Genomic DNA, 12843 nt, shown 5'->3' on the forward strand with positions numbered 1-12843 from the left:
GGGGGAGAGAGAGAAGAGAGAGAGAGAGGGGGGGGGAGAGAGATGAGAGAGAGAGAGAGAGAGGGGGGGAGAGAGGGGGGAGAGAGAGAGAGAGAGAGAGGGGGGGGAGAGGAGAGAGAGAGAGAGGGGGGGGGGGGGGGAGAGAGAGAGAGAGAGAGAGAGGGGGAGAGAGAGAGAGATCAAACACATGCGGTCATATGGTCTGAATTAGGGTGCAGTCCTCATGTTTCATTATAAAATCCAATAAAGCAGCTCTTACATAACATACACACACACTTAACACTGCTCATACACCACAAACACTGCACACATAAACATAACACACAGACATGTGTGGATGTGGTCGCAGTTGGGAACATTTTTTCCTACACCACAGTCCCACAGTGCAGCATGAGATTCTGCCCCCTGTAGGTTCCGTGTTAGGGGCTAACGGGCCCACCCACAAACAGGAAACGGAACATGTACACACACACACTAACGCACGCAAGCATGCACGCACACACACGCCCAAACTTTATTACAGCTCACACAATGTCCCATTATAAGACGCTCTAACAAGCCTTAACATCCTGTTGGAGATCATGTGTCAGCAGTCTGATATTCTAATACTGTTATTTCCAGTGAAACAGAATGGACTTATTTCCTCATCCCTGCACACCTGACGGACACATCGTCCTGTATCTTGGTCCATCTGAAGTAAAAGGGTGGAAAACAGCTAAAGACATGCTGAGATGTCACGCTCTCACGATGACTTTATGCTTTTCATTAGAGCCTGAAACTTCCCAGGGGTCCACCCCTTCCCACATACGCACGCACACAAATGCACATACATGCCCACACGCACATACAAACACACATACCGAGCCCCCATGTGTGAAGATGTTTCAAATTACTCAGGACACACACAGCACTTAATGCGTCAACAGCAGGAGCAGCCGTCCTCTCAGCAACTGAGCTGCTTTGTTCTCAAACATGGAAAATCTCCTTTTAACTATCCTAAATGTGATAGTGATCACTACAGTGCACATAGACAGACACACACACACACACAGCCTTGATGTGATACAGCTGCTGCTTTGGCGGATGATTAAACAGGAGCAAGACACAAATAACAGGGGCGCCAAAAACCACACGCCCTGGCCCCGGAATATTCCACAGCACCACCGCTTTGCTCTGCTCAGCTCTGCTCTGCCACATGATGCACAAACCTGCTCAGCATTATAGCTCTATCAGCTAGAAGATATGAAAGCTGATCTCAGGGAGTATCCATGTTCATCTAGAACAGGGGTGTCAAACTAATTTTGCTTGGGGGCCACATTCTGTCTTCAACACAGCACTGCACTGAAAATTGGTTATATTTCCTCGCTGTCAAAATCTTCTCCAGCGTTTTTGGAATTTGCAATGCTCTCTGACTGTCATGCTTTCAGTTCAGTGATTATTAAAGAGCTGGACAAAGAAACCGTATGAATGTAGATCCGTTATAATTTCTACACATTATCGATTTGGTTTCAGTCATTTTAAAGTATATTAAGTTTGTTTCCCCCCCTTAAAAAATATATTTATATATATATATCGCCCCGTCGCGACAATATGAGGCTGTTACTGTACAGTTGGCTTACCACAAGGGAGTGAGGGTAGAGAGCTGTGTAGAGAATGGGAGCTAAGTATTCAAGGTTGAGTAGTTATGGTATAGACCCAGTCGGTATTAGACAGAAAGCCTCGACCTTGCTCACATGTGGGGAAAACAACCTGTGGTTACCTAGGTTACCCCATTGGCTCACAGTAAAAACTTGTCCTTTTTGAAATGCAATTTCCTTGTTATTTGCTTGTTTAAGTCAATTACAAAACTGAATTTAAGAAAATTACAGCATGTCTAAAGATGACTTGCCTGCTCCCGAACGATCTCCCTACTTAGAACAACATAATACTGTAGGGCTTCCCTCATGCCCCTTTTCATGATGATGCTACGGTCACTTGAGTGAATGAGTGCTAGCTAGCTACCGACTGAAACATTAAGCTAGCCGAGACCAACAGCATAAACAAACGGACTATAGAGCTGCAAGTAGTGAATGGAGTCCCAACATTTCCCACTGTCCCACACGAATAGCCTGAAGCCACAAGGCTCTTCTTGCAAGCTCTATTTCCCTACGTGGGAGAATTGCGAACTGTAGGTCGGAATTTTTGACCTGGCTAAATGTACATTGAACAGCACAGCAACTTTTGTTGTTGTTATTTCTGTATAACAAAACATCTACAACTAAGTTGTCTCTTTTACAATGGGGGTCATTAGAATTTTTTTGTTTTTGTTTTCCCCAATTTGTGGGCATGGTCGAGGGGAATTCCTAATTATTACATCAGTATCGACTGGGACTATGAGATGTATTCTATAAAATGGGTGTAGGTGGTTCTGTCACTTCTTCTTCAAAGTGTTGTAAGGTTTGACCGTTTCTGCAGAGTAGGTCAAAGCCTCAGCTAAGTGCTCATGAAGGTCAGCAGGTCATACATGCTGATCAGCAGGTCATACATGCTGGTCAGCAGGTCATACATGCTGGTCAGCAGGTCATACATGCTGGTCAGCAGGTCATACATGCTGGTCAGCAGGTCATACATGCTGATCAGCAGGTCATACATGCTGATCAGCAGGTCATACATGCTGATCAGCAGATCATACATGCTGGTCAGCAGGTCATACATGAAGGTCAGCAGGTCATACATGCTGGTCAGCAGGTCATACATGCTGGTCAGCAGGTCATACATGAAGGTCAGCAGGTCATACATGCTGGTCAGCAGGTCATACATGCTGGTCAGCAGGTCATACATGCTGGTCAGCAGGTCAAACATGCTGATCAGCAGATCATACATGCTGGTCAGCAGGTCATACATGAAGGTCAGCAGGTCATACATGCTGGTCAGCAGGTCATACATGCTGGTCAGCAGGTCATACATGAAGGTCAGCAGGTCATACATGCTGGTCAGCAGGTCATACATGAAGGTCAGCAGGTCATACATGAAGGTCAGCAGGCCATACATGAAGGTCAGCAGGTCATACATGCTGGTCAGCAGGTCATACATGAAGGTCAGCAGGTCATACATGCTGGTCAGCAGGTCATACATGAAGGTCAGCAGATCATACATGAAGGTCAGCAGGTCATACATGAAGGTCAGCAGGTCATACATGCTGGTCAGCAGGTCATACATGAAGGTCAGCAGGTCATACATGAAGGTCAGCAGATCATACATGAAGGTCAGCAGATCATACATGAAGGTCAGCAGGTCATACATGCTGGTCAGCAGATCATACATGAAGGTCAGCAGGTCATACATGAAGGTCAGCAGGTCATACATGAAGGTCAGCAGGTCATATATGCTGGTCAGGGTTTACAGAGATCACCAGAAGACCAGGTCTGGCTAGATGAGACGACTAGACGACTAGTCACAAAGGTACTTTAGTCTGAGGGCCTGTTCTGTTCTGTTCTGAAGCATCCAGCAGACCCCTCCATGAGGCCAGATGTTACCCTGGCCACACAGGGTTATGGTCAAGATTAGGATGGGGGTGGAAGGGGGGCATCAGGTGGTTGACGGTGCTGTTAATGATAACCGCTGATCATAAATTCACAGCCAATGCTCTCCTCTGGCGTAGTACGCTGTAATTGTATTTCACAGATCCTCAGCACAGAGGATGTATTGAGTGGGGGACAAGCGTAGCACGCGCAGACACGCACCTGACTGCACATCAGCTCAGAGGCAAAGAGACTGGCTAATCAGAACAACATCATCAGAGTCGTGACCTGTTGTTATTCATTATAGACTCCAAACTGAGACAGTTGTTAGAAAGACTCATCTTAATGTATATGAGTGTCTATTCATGTATCTGTAAAAATGTACAGTTCCAAATCAACAATTTCCATTATGATGACATTAAAACACTTAACATTGTTACGGCATTTGATGATCACAACTGAGAGATGTATACAAGCAAGAGAGAGAGAGAGAGAGCGAGAGAGAGAACAGATAAGAAGAGAAACACATACTGTATCTGACCCTACAGGAAGAGTGTGTTGACTCTGTCCTGCTCTGTACATCTCTGTAGGGAATGTAGCTTGCTAATTCAGAAAAGGTTTGTCTCCTCCTTTCAAGTCCAGCAACTCAATATCCTGTGGCAGGGAGTGTGAGGAGCGAGGTGTGAGTCTGGGGAGCGAGGGGTGAGTCTGGAGAGCGAGGGGTGAGTGTGGGGAGTGAGGGGTGAGTGTGGGGAGCGAGGGGTGAGTGTGGGGAGTGAGGGGTGAGTGTGAGGAGTGAGGGGTGAGTGTGGGGAGTGAGGGGTGAGTGAGGGGAGCGAGGGGTGAGTGAGGGGAGCGAGGGGTGAGTCTGGGGAGAGGGGTGAGTGTGGGGAGCGAGGGGTGAGTGTGGGGAGTAAGGGGTAAGTCTGGGGAGTAAGGGGTAAGTGTGGGGAGCGAGGGGTGAGTGAGGCAGATCAGCCTGGCAAGCAGAAATACACAGGGCCTCATGTGGACAGTCTGCTGCCTGTGTGTGTGTGTGTGTGTGTGTGTGGTGTGTGTGTGCGTGTGTGTGTGTGTGTGTGTGTGCGTGCGTGCATGCGTGCGTGCGTGCGTGCGTGCGTGTGTGTGGGAGCGAGTGAGCGTATGTTTGTTATAACACTACCAGTCGATTATGCATCTACTTCCTGATTTTATCGCGTTGGGGCCACCCCCAGTCTGCGAGGTGACCTCCAGTAAGCCTGCTGATTGGCCCAGATGTGTGCCCTTGTTAAACCTAACTGCTGCTTACACTAGTCTGATCACAGGATCAAGGGCCCTAATGGACTTTACTGCTTATCCCTGGGACCGGTCTCTCCAGCACACCCGGGTGCTCCAGGTTGAAACTAAAAGCTATAAAAGCACTGTTCCACGAAGACCCATCACTGAGCCATTTATTTTAGACTCAGAGGTCATGACCTCTGTGTATAAACATATGAAGAGTCCAGGGGTCAGCCACAAACCAGAACATCCATTTAATTTAGTGTAAGCTAAATATTACATAAAGGCCAGTAGCATGAGCTAAAAATTTGATAAAGGCCAGTAGCATGAGCTAGAAATGAGTTAAAGGCCAGTAGCATAAGCTAAATATTAGATAAAGACCAGTAGCATAAGGTAAATATTACATAAAGGCCAGTAGCATGAGCTAGAAATGAGTTAAAGGCCAGTCGCATAAGGTAAATATTAGATAAAGGCCAGTAGCATGAGCTAAATATTAGATAAAGGCCAGTAGCATGAGCTAAATATTAGATAAAGACCAGTAGCATAAGGTAAATATTAGATAAAGGCCAGTAGCATGAGCTAAATGTCACATGGCCTACGTACCTGCTGGTAGTTTGAATAAACAAAATATTATCAGGGATAATTAAAATGAGCCAATGTAAAAAAAAACAACAGTTGTGAGTATTAATGGTATTATAGGCCACTGTACATTAATTTACACAATGCAAATTGTTTATCATAACAATAATATGTTACATTCACTGCAAAATGTAACTACATTTCACCGTCAAGATATTTTATGTTTAAAGAAAATCTGTGACTCCACAAATGGTGGTCCTCAAGAGCCTTAAACAGTGATTTGGTGGTCCTCAAGAGCCTTAAACATTGATTTGGTGGTCCTCAAGAGCCTTAAACAGTGATTTGGTGGTCCTCAAGAGCCTTAAACATTGATTTGGTGGTCCTCAAGAGCCTTAAACAGTGATTTGGTGGTCCCTGGAACAGAAGAGGTTGGGAACCGCTGACCTAGAGAGTGTGATGTCCTATAGTATACACAATGCATGAAGTGTGTGTGTGTGTGTGTGTGTATGTGTGTGTGTGTGTGTGTGTGTGTGTGTGTGTGTGTGTGTGTGTGTGTGTGTGTGTGTGTGTGTGTGTGTGTGTGTGTGTGTTCCAGGACATGTTTGTAGATGAACACATTGCTAATAGCCTTAAAAGTTGGTAGTATTATGCCACCAGTCACCAAGCAAATACTTAAAATATGGCCAACTTTCTTTCTATTCTCACATTCTCTCTCTCTCTCTCTCACACACACACACACACACACACACTTCGGGTGAGCCATTTTGAAACAGGCCTTGATTAGAGTTAATCCTGGATCAGATTGGGTTAACAGGAGCTTCTCAGTCCTGGCCCTGTTATAAACTGTTGTTGGATAACACAGGCTGTTTTGAACTTTTACTTTTACAGATCATAGTGAGGACCTACAGTGCTTTATTTATTTTATTATTTTCTATTTTATTGAACCTTTATTTAACTAGGCAAGTCCGTTAAGAACAAATTATTATTTACAATGACGGCCTACCAAAAGGCAAAAGGCCTCCTGCAGGGACGGGGGCTGGGATTAAAAAGAAATAAAATATATATATAGGACAAAACACACATCACGACAAAAGAGACAACACAACACTACATAAAGAGAGACCTAAGACAACAACAATATACTACATTGTACTTTATACTAGTCCTACTGAGACTGGGGCTGTCCTAATATGGACACCTTACTTATTGATCACACAGGGGCCTTATGGGTCATTCCTCCCAGTCTCCTATACTCAGTCGTTGTGATCAGGGTTTCCCATACATTAATATAGGTCATCTTGTCCAAATCTCCATGGACAAAAAATGAACATCAGGTCAACCTCAGCTGTAGTACAGTGAATCATCTGGTTGTTGGCTTTGATGCTTCCTTGTGTCAAGTTACAAGCAGAGATATCATTTAAGAGAAAAATATAGTAAAGAGTGAGCCCCGTGTGTACACGTGCAGACGGACACACACACACACACACACACACACATACACACACACACACACACACACACACACACACACACACAGACACACATACACACACACACAGTTGTAATATGATAACTAGTGGTCTGTGTTGTGGAGTGCAGGATGCTGGATCAGTCATGGGATGTGTTTGATGGCTCTAATAAACACCATGGATTATTCTAGAACATTATATTAGGGCAAGAATTTGTCACAGCAGCACGTTGCCGTGGTGACAGAGGAGCGTTGTTGCCAAGGAGGTGTTGTGAAGATCAGAGGATCAGAGAGCAGCCTTGTTACTGGAGGAAGTAAACAAGAAAATGGATTCCGCCCCATAACACACATTACACCCCATTGTGTCTTGAGTAACATCAAACCATGAAGAATCCCTGAATGTCTGGTCTATGGCCCAGATAGTCTCTCTCTCCTTGTCTCTGTACAGAGGAGGACTTAGCCCTCCTGGATAGATGGATTAGGTGTAAGGCAGTCAGAGAAAGGGCATGATTTACCCCCCTCCACCCCTCCACCTCTCCAGTATAGGGTGTATGACTTGTATTTTTCTCCCTGGTCAATTTCATATCCAAAAACAAACAGTGGATCTGTGCCCCTGTCTACCTCGGGGGAGGCTAGGGAGGGGGAAGGAATAATCTGATTGTTATTTCATATTTTCCTGGGTGTAACCTGCTGTGGTGATCCACCCCTCCAACCTCCACACCCCTCCCCGATTAAATGAATCGGCCGCAGAGGCAAGTTCCCAGGCACTGTGATCCGGTCTGATCCACTGTGATCCGATTGCCTGGCAGGCAATGTGGGATGCAAGGCTAAGCCTTGTTAACACAAGTGTTTAATAACTCAGCTAAATCTGCTTAGTTCCTCCCCTTGCCCCCCCCCCCCCCCCCCCCCACATCCCCACCCCCACCCCACACACACACACACACACACACACACACACACACACACACACACACACACACACACACACACACACACACACACAGGGTCATTAGTGTAAGTACAGGCCTATATAGGGTCACATGGCCACAGCAAGCTGCCAGTATTATCCTGTGTTGAGGGTATTTCCCAGAGCGTGTTTTCATTAGTGTTAAACAAACGCTTTTTATCCAACTATGGAGCCATCTTTGTTCCCCTTGAGCTTTACAGTAATGTCACTCAGATCACGGAGCTTTCTGAAGACACAAAGAGAATGCCTTTTACAGAAAAACACTTCCAAGTGCAGCGATGCCTCAGAAAGTGATTGAGCTAAATCGATAATTTTTCTCCTACAGATATAAAATAATTGTATGCTGTTGAGTGCATTGACAACTAAGTTACAACCAGGAAAAATACTGCTTTCTTTTTTATGTCGTCAGAAAACTTTTCAAAGAGAATGGAGAGATCAAGCAGAATGCCCTAACGTTAGCACTGTCATCGTTTATTTTAAAGAAAAATGTACTTCTCCTGTGAATGTGAATCAGCTTGTGTGTGTGTGTGTGTGTGTGTGTGTGTGTGTGTGTGTGTGTGTGTGTGTGTGTGTGTGTGTGTGTGTGTGTGTGTGTGTGTGTGTGTGTGTGTGTGTGTGTGTGTGTGTGCGTGTGCGTGTGCGTGTGTGTGTGTGTGAGCATGCTCCCTTAACCCCCACCCCACTGTAGGGAAAACAAGACCAGGGTAAACACCACAGTGCAGTTCAAACATACCCAAACCACAACAAGTCAAAACGAAAACAAACCCAGACTCAACCCAAACACACACACACGCACATGGTGGGCCGGTGGGAAGAGGGTTTGTAGAAGAACGAGGGAGGTCTTCAGGATCCTCGAAACAGGATGGTGTTCCTTCATATTGATATTGTACTGGTGCTCTGTCCTATCGAATCAGCTGCCCATAACTACGTCTACCGTTCATTGATGAAATCAAGCATCGCTCTTTCTGCTTTGACAACCTACATGTCCTCCAGCAGGTAGAGAGGTGTGGTCAGAGAAGGGCTGCAGCTTGGCCTGTGGGTTGTTGCGTTGTTGGGTGGTGTTAAGCATCACTAATCAGAGGGCAAAGCACCAGCTCTTCACGGAGAGCTTGAAGAGACACTCAGCCCTGGTACATCTGATGTGCATTATGAGTTCCACAGCCACACATGTAAGGAAACACAAACAGAGCAACCACCACCCCCTCCTTCTCATCACACACACACACACACACACACACACAAACAAACACACATACACGCATCAGGGTTGGGCTCAATTCAGAATTTTGTAATTGACTCCCATTCAACTTATGAGTTGAAATTCAAATTTAACTGCTCATACTCAACAGGATGTAGAATTTGAATGTGAGTGACAGGAAGTATAATTTAATTCAGTGCAATTCAAATAAATTCCACTCAGTCATAGAACATGAGAGTATTATTGAATCTGACATGTCACACTTCCAGACACCAAGGAATATATCACTTTTCTCTGGAAGCAATGTTCATATCCTCTTTTAACCTTAGTGCTTAGAATAGCCAATTATATTTCTACCAACCATTTTATTTTGGCTTCTTTTTGAAAGCCTTAGGGTCAACTTGAGGATTAAACTAATGCATTCTGGGAAATGTTTTGTTTTGTTTTCCTTGATCATTTATTTTGTCCTGAAAATCAATTATACATGTTTTATGTACAATATGTACTGTATATTTGTATACACTACACATAATATAGGATAGAAGAGGCATTTGAATTTCATTGAATTTCACTGAATTCAGTTATATTTCCTTTAATTAAAATTATCATTTAAATTCTGGATCCTGTTTACTACAATTCAAGAATTGAATTGGAATTCCTGAGGCATTCAATTCTGAATTGAGCCTAACCCTGGCACGCTTGCACACACACACACACACACACACACACACACACACACACACACACACACACACACACACACACACACAGTGTTATATACACAAATACCCTCCTGAAAGTATGTGTGGGACACCCAGCAGAATGGCTGTGGCCCATCTGGGCCCAATATCCCGGTCAGAACCAAAGCATCTCCACATGTTGCCTTTGAAGTGGCTCTGAGCCCAGCTGGGGCTGATAAACCAGGGGGTTTACGTTGGTTCAGAGGTCGACCTGAAGGGAGGGAGGGATTTGGGCTGTTGGAGTGGGGGGGGGGGGGCACAGTGTGTCATTTCCATATTGTCTGGTTCTCATGCCCCACATGTTTTCCATTTACCTTTTTTTCCCCGGGCCCTCCTGTGAAATGTAATAGCCCTACTCGGGATTGGGCTGCTGTGTCCCTGTGTGATCTTGGTGTCAGTCTGCTGGTGTCTCTGGTGGTGGATATACTCACGCCTCTGTGCTGTTCCCAGGTCAGCGGCAGGCAGACAGACAGACAGACAGGTAGACAGACAGGCTGGCAGGTAGGTAGGTGTGTAGGCAGGAAGAAAGGTAGGTAGGCAGGCAGGAAGAGAGAGAGAGAGAGAGAGAGACAAAGAGAGAGAGAGAGAGAGAGAGAGACAAAGAGAGAGAGAGACACACACAGAGAGAGAGAGACAAAGAGAGAGATGAGAGAGAGAGTGATGCCCTTGGTTGTACATTAAGACATCAAGACAGACAGGAATTGGGCCTTTTCAGTTTCACTGTGTGTACAAACAATGCATTAAGGGGCCCTAAGGGAAATGAGTGCAATACAATACGGTAACATCTATCACAAACATTATCAAAACAACTATTGAAATTCTAATCTCAGTCTTCACAAATGAATAACACCATCCCGACGAATGTCCACCGTCATGCCTGAGTGACTACACCATGAAGCCGAGGGAAAGAAACGACTGGCTTCATAGAACAGCTCAACCGAAAACCTCAAGCAAATTTCCATTGTTGACACACCTCAGGACCATAAATCCCTCGCAGCCCCCTCCCCTCCCCCATTGTGGTGAGTGGCTAGAATGGGATCCCTCCATGTAACCTCCCACACAAAGGTGCTTGTTCAACCATTATCTGTGAGAGCCTCTTCTCATCACTAAGCAGGGACTGACCTGGCCACCGTTGAAATATCCACTTCTCCTGTCTCTCTTGTTCTTTATAAAAGCCCAGTCATTTGTTTAGCCACCAAATCACAAATGAATGAACATTTGCAAACCAAATGGGGGCTTGTTTGCTGGTTATATCTGTCATTCAAAGCAGGTATTAAAGGGATAGTTCACATAAATAACAAAATTACATATTGGTTTCCTCACCCTGCAAGCAGTCTATGGACAAGGTATGACAGAAATCAATGCTTTGGTATACTTCCCTGGCACTATTTCCACATGCTAACGTTTCAGCATTTGTGGCACAAATTTTTAGCGTCATGTTCAAAAACATCTATAAGTGACTTTGTTGAGTTTCACACTCAATTTTAGATACTTTCGGATGATTTGGACATGATGCGCGGAAAATTACAATATCAATCCCATGACTAGAATGGGATTTGTGCCACAAATGTTAAAACGGGAAACTAAAAAAAAAAGCATGGATTGCTGTCATACCTTGTCCATAGACTGCTTGCAGGCTAAGGAACCCAATGTGTCATTTGGGTAAACTGTCCCTTTAATGGAGTGCATCTCCACTCCAAACTAATGTAGTTTGGGGGGGGACAGAGAAATGGTGATTTGCGAGGGAAATTAAGTGACACTGTGATCATTTGTCAATATCTACCCTGTCTTTCAAAATACAGAAAGACCAAACATTGTTGAAAACATCGGGCTTCAAAACAGTTGGGGTTTGCCTGGAACACACCTTCCTATCTACTCTGATGGAATCAACATATTGTGCACACAGGATTGGATTGTAGGGGTAGTATGTAATTTACTTACGTCACTTACAACAAGCATAAGTATTCAGGCGTATCTACGTATAGCATCTACATATTTACACATATCTACGTATAATATTTACGTATTTAGACGTATCTACGTATAACATCTACATATTTACACATATCTACGTATAATATTTACGTCTTTAGACGTATCTACGTATAATATTTACGTATTTAGACATATCTACATATAATATTTACGTATTTACACATATCTACGTATAATATTTACGTATTTACACATATCTACGTATAATATTTACGTATTCAGGCGTATCTACGTATAACATCTACATATTTACACATATCTACGTATAATATTTACGTATTTAGACGTATCTACGTATAATATTTACGTATTTAGACATATCTACATATAATATTTACGTATTTACACATATCTACGTATAATATTTACGTATTCAGGCGTATCTACGTATAACATCTACATATTTACACATATCTACGTATAATATTTACGTATTTGGACGTATCTACGTATAACATCTACATATTTACACATATCTACGTATACTATTTACGTATTTAGACGTATCTACGTATAATATTTACGTATTTAGCCATATCTACATATAATATTTACGTATTTAGACGTATCTACGTATAATATTTACGTATTTAGACATATCTACATATAATATTTACGTATTTAGACGTATCTACATATAATATTTACGTATTTAGACGTATCTACGTATAATATTTACGTATTTAGACGTATCTACATATAATATTTACGTATTTAGACGTATCTACGTATAATATTTACGTATTTGGACGTATCTACGTATAATATTTACGTATTTAGACGTATCTATGTATAATATTTACGTATTTAGACGTATCTACGTATAATATTTACGTATTTAGACAAATGTGTGGCAGAGCACATCATCTAGTATACTTAATAGCTCGTTAAAGTCTACCCAGAACTCCCAATCCCCTAAAATACTCACTACTCACTCAATACTATCAGCTTGCCAAGTCTTGCCAATCTACAAGCATCAATGAGAAAACCATCACATATTCTATGGTTGAATGCCTTAAAGAAGAAGAAGATGAACTACATATTGTAAGGCTCATCCCACCTGTTTTATGACAAGTCACGCATAGGGTACAGACATGCAGCATTCAATCATATGTCTATCATGGCACAGTATCTTTGAC

Source organism: Salmo trutta, chromosome 27 (genome assembly GCF_901001165.1).
Source record: "Salmo trutta chromosome 27, fSalTru1.1, whole genome shotgun sequence".
Taxonomy (NCBI): domain Eukaryota; kingdom Metazoa; phylum Chordata; class Actinopteri; order Salmoniformes; family Salmonidae; genus Salmo; species Salmo trutta.